Source organism: Trachypithecus francoisi, unplaced genomic scaffold (assembly GCF_009764315.1).
Source record: "Trachypithecus francoisi isolate TF-2019V2 unplaced genomic scaffold, Tfra_2.0 Lachesis_group10, whole genome shotgun sequence".
NCBI lineage: Eukaryota > Metazoa > Chordata > Mammalia > Primates > Cercopithecidae > Trachypithecus > Trachypithecus francoisi.
The window spans coordinates 10,360,447-10,365,783 of record NW_022681455.1 but is presented as its reverse complement, the minus strand read 5'-3'; the positions used below and the strand labels follow the sequence as shown (position 1 = coordinate 10,365,783).

The window sequence follows — 5,337 nt, the reverse complement described above, 5'->3', positions numbered from 1 at the left end:
CCAGGCTGGAGGGCAATGGCGCGATCTCGGCTCACGGCAACCTCCGCCTCCCGGGTACAAGTGATTCTCCTGCCTCAGTCTCCTGAGTAGCTGGGATTACAGGCATACACCACCACACTCAGCTAATTTTGTATTTTAAGTAGAGATGGGATTTCTCCATGTTGGTCAGGCTGGTGTTGAACTCCTGACCTCAGGTGATGTATCTGCCTCGGCCTTCCAAAGTGCTGGGATTACAGGCATGAGCCACCGCACCCGGCCACGACTTTCTTTTTTTTAAGCCACAAAACAGATCTCAATGTTTTCCTTATAAAGAATACTTTTGACCACAAATGTCACTCTTTGGGGTATGACAGCAGTAACTACTTTGAAAAACCACCAAATACATTCGAAAGATGCTGGAGCAAGAGCAAAGAAAAATTCCTGTTTCCAGAAAATCTCCTGAAAAAGAGGAAGGCTTATCGAGCCCTCAAAGCCATTTAGGCAAATCAGGCACTTTTGGCAAAGGATGAGCAGAGGAAAGAAAAAGGGCTTAGGTTTAAGTGACTGGAATTTTCTCTAGATGATTCTTGGTGGCAGAAACATGACAAGGTGCACCTCAGACGACTAGAAGTGAAACCTCATGCCTTGGAATTGCCAGATAAACATTCCTTGGCTTTGCCCTTCCTCCCTCCCTCCCTCCCTCCTTCCTTCCTTCCCTCTTTTCTTCCTTCCCTCCCTCCCTCCCTCCTTTCCTCCCTCCTTCCTTCCCTCCCTCCCTCCTTCCTTCCTTCCTTCGGAGTCTCACTCTGTTGCCCAGGCTGGAGTGCAGTGGCGTGATCTCAGCTCACTGCAACCTCTGTCTCCTGAGTTCAGGCGATTCTCCTGCCTCAGCCTTCCCAGTAGCTGGGATTACAGGCATGCACCACCATGCCTGGCTAATTTTTGTATTTTTAGTAGAGATGGGGTTTCGCCATGTTGGCCAGGCTGGTCTCAAACTCCCTATCTCAGGTGATCCTCCTGCCTCGGCCTCCCAAAGTGCTGAAATTACAGGCTCCTTGGCCTTTGTTGTACTCATTGAAAGGATTAATGGTGTGAGTTTACTGGTGCAGAGAACCATTGCAAGGCTTCGCCTGAAGAAAATTTTTAGTGATGTCTTTGTAAAAGTCACCCCCCAGAACTTAAAAATGCTTCCTATAGTGGGACCTTGTGTGACCCAGGGATTTCCACCTGGGAAGTTTGTCTGGAAACTCATTTTGAAATGTCGACAAGCCACAGTCGAAAATAAGACCCTCCCTCTGACAGACAACACAGTGATTGAGGAGCACCTGGGGAAGTTTGGTGTCATTTGCTTGGAAGGCCTCATTCATGAAACTGCCCTCCCCAGAAGGATTTCCAGATCTCATGATCCTTGCACCCTTTCCACCTCTCAGTGGCCTGTCACACTGCCAAGAATCGAGTGGGCTTTCTCAGAGAGATGGGCTTACCTGGCTATCAGGGTGAATGCATCAATCAGCTCATCCACCAGCTGAACTAGAGCCAGAATATCTGAAAGCACAGTGCAGGGGAAGCACGTGTTTTTGTTTTTTTGGGAAATTATTATCAAGTATCTTCAGAGAAGATTATTTCCTGTTTTGCCTTCAAAAACAGAAAGGAAATTTCAAAGAAAAGACAGTAGGTTATGTTCATGGCAAGCACCTCTCATCACACTCCAGTTCCAAGGAAAAATTCCAATATTTTCTACATTGGCTGCCACCTCGTCTGAAATCAGCACATGCCATGGAGGAAGGAGTCCTGCTTTGTCGTATCTTCTATCTTAGGGTTTCATTGTTGCTGAATGAGTAACTCAAGCATTTGTACAGGCTCCCTAAGACTCCTGTAGCAATGGACCAAGCCCAGGGACATAATTGAATCTGGAGATTTCTGGGGCCTTGTTTTGAAAAGACTTGAAATACATGTAGGAAGAAAGGCACAAAAATAAATGTTCAGTTGTCTCTGCTGTGAAAAACAAAAACAAAAACAAAACCCATATCAGGTATGGGGGTTTTAGGATCTACCAATAAATCATTATCTTAAAGGTTAAGAGACTTGATCTAAAAATCACTGGAAAAATGAGATCAAGGAACCAGTAAAATGGGCCAGATTCTTTCACTGTGAATATGAACTTTCAATGTCCCACTGAAACGTGAGCTATTTCCTGGCTCTTCCCCTTCAGGTTCTAAAAGATGTAAAGTCTTTAGCCTGCAGAAGGTAATCTAAAAGCCTGAACCATTGAAGAATAGTCCTTGAAGTAGCCTCCTGCCTTAAAACACAGATCACAGCTATCAATGAAGTCTTTATTCTGCACTTGAGCCTTCACTGGCAGAACTGTGTCACACTCTTGTAGGCACCCAATAGTCCCAGATATATATGTATTTTTTTTTTTTTTTTTTTTTTTTTTTTTTTTTTTTTTGAGACAGAGTCTGGCTCTGCCGCCCAGGCTGGAGTGCAGTGGCCGGATCTCAGCTCACTGCAAGCTCCGCCTCCCAGGTTCACGCCATTCTCCTGCCTCAGCCTCCCGAGTAACTGGGACTACAGGCGCCCGCCAGTATTTTTTAATAAACATAGAAATTGACCTTTCTGGTCATAAAGCTTGAAACTTAATTTGTTTTATCTGAGTTCCTTTCTCAGGAAAGGATTCCCAGGCTTCTCAAAGAAGTATCAAAGAATTGAAACTCACCAGATCACCACAATGAGATGTCAGACCCCTCGTTTATCATGATTGCTTCCTTGCCCCTCCCTAGTTCTTGTTTTCTTACACATTGTAACATTTCTTCCCTCCTACATAAACCCCTAGATTTAGTAGTTTTAGTTGGTCAAGGAAATGGGTTTGAGACAGATCTCCCATCTCCTTGGCTGCAGCACCCAATTAAAGCTTTTTTCCTGGCAATACTATCATCTCCACCATTGGCTTTCTGTGCGGGGAGCAACAGGGGTTTTGGTAACACGAAGAAGAAAACTTCCCAAGTGTATTGTTATAGGACTGAGTACCATGGAAGAAATGGAAATGATAGACATTATCCCTGGATGAATCAGAAATGACATGAATCACATCGCCAAGACCTGTTGGAGGAGTTTGGGATCATGACAGATGAACTACTCAGAGCCTTGGGAAACATAGATAGACGATGATGAGCCCAATTTCTCCACCTCTGGCAGAGGGCGATGGGGTTGTTACAACTTGTGCTGACAATGAGGAAAAGTCTCCCCTCATCCGCCCCTTGGTGATGGGATGAAATTATAAAAGCTGTTGTTTTACACGGGGATGTCTGTGTGGCGGAAGCATTGCAACCCCCACAGCATGTCTGTTTGCTGCCTTTTCCTTTTCTCTTTGCTTGTGCAAACTGTGCTGGGGTTTTTTGTTTTGTTTTTTGTTTGTTTTTTTGTTTTGTTTTTAGACAGAGTCTTGATCTGTCGCCCAGGCTGGAGTGCAGTGGCTCAATCTCGGCTCACTGCAACCTCTACCTCCCAGGTTCCAGTGATTCTCCTGCCTCAGCCTCCCGAGTAGCTGAGATTACAGGCGTACGCTGCCATGCCTAGCTAATTTTTTGTATTTCAGTAGAGACGGGGTTTCTCCGTGTTGCCCAAGCTGGTCGCAAACTCCTGAGCTCAGGCAATCCGCCTGCCTCAGCCTCCCAAAGTGCTGGGATTACAGGTGTGACCTACCACGCCCGGCTGCAAACTGCTCATTTTAAAAGATTCTTCCCAATCCATAATCTCATCCATGAATACTCCAGTATCTGTTGATCTTTCCCTAGTTTGATTCTAGAACTAATGATCATGGTACCCTTTACCATGGCTCTCTGTTTTATCATCTGTGTGTCCCATCTTTTCTAGCTGGTTTGCAGTTTCTACTGGTAGAAACTATATTTGAATTTAATTTTTGCTTGTTAGGTTTTCCTTTTAGGGCCTTTCCCATAGGATGAGTGAGTTAAAGAACTAATACATGCTTGATTTTTTCTATATGTCACTCTTGGAAATTCTATTTTCTTGATCTGAGACCATCCCAACTTCCTTCCTTGAATGTTTTTTTGAGACTCTGTTAAAACAAAACTCATATCCCAGTTTTTGTTTTGTTTTGTTTTGAGACAGTCTTGCTCTGTCACCCAGGCTGGAGTGCAGTGGTGCCAACTCAGCTCACTGCAACCTCCGCCTCCTGGGTTTATGCAATTCTTGTGCCTCAGCCTCCTGAGTAGCTGGGATTACAGCCATGTGCCACCATACTTGGCTAATTTTTTTTGTATTTTTAGTAGAGATGGGGTTTCACTATCTTGGCCAAGCTGGTCTCAAACTCCTGGCTTCAACCGATCCTCCCTCCTTGGCCTCTCAAAGTGCTGGGATTACAGACGTGAGTCATTGTGCATAGCCAAGTCCCAGTTTTTGATTCAGAAAACATGATCATGGTGGCTTATCATAGCAATTCTCCAATATATCAATTTTTATCAAAGGATTGATTGCTGAACAATTTCCAAGTGAGTTTTAACGGCCAATAGCTCCCCTCTTACAGGAGAGGCAAACACTATGGTCCACACTGACCCTTGCTCTCCTAGTCAGCAAATTGTATTCTCATCATCATCTAAAAAGGTGATTACCATGATAATTAGTTTCTAACAAGAAAAGCCTGAGGTCACCTCCCTTCAAAGAATGTGCTACTGTGTTGGTTTCTGTTGGTCAGCAGGACATGCATTTTCAGTTGTTCCCAGTAATATTGTTGTGTTTTTTTTGCTGATGTGGTTTAACTTATGATCAATGACTCTTACGTCTCAAGGATGCAGCCAGAGTCTGGGGTCTGGAGCTTTGGGTGACCCCACCTTAGGGTGAGGCCCCTACTTCTCAACTGAGAATTTGACCAAATTTACACTGACCTTTGTATAAAGCAGAGGCTGCTGCTGGCTGCACAAGAGAATGTAGGAATAGGCCAAGAAAGCATTTCTTCTTTGTTCAAACGTCTTGATTCCACCTGGCTGTGAAGGTAGCCATGTGGATGAAGTTTTATACAATGGGTTTTAATCTTGTACAAACCAGAATCCTTTTGAGACTGAAAAGAGATACTAAAAACAATTTTTAAAAAAATCAATTGACCTACGATAGGAGCAAGCTGGGACAATCCCAGGAAATATAACATTTGAAAGCTCTGAACCTTCTCTAAATAACAACTCAGAGATGCATTTGCTCACAAAATTGTGCACGTAAGTTTTGAGGTTTCATAGAAACCTCCTGAAACCAACTGAGGAATCCAACTGGACTGGAGAGAGGAACCAAAGACTAAAAATCCCTGATTTGAAAATTTTGTAATTTACTTTGTTCCAGAAATCTTGCTAT

At 43.9% G+C, this 5,337-nt stretch overlaps 1 pseudogene; it reads left to right on the top strand.

Annotated features, from left to right (window-relative positions):
• The first annotated feature begins 392 nt into the window (after nucleotides 1–392).
• Nucleotides 393–1,513, top strand: LOC117088648 (annotated as a pseudogene).
• Nucleotides 1,514–5,337: the final 3,824 nt, after the last annotated feature.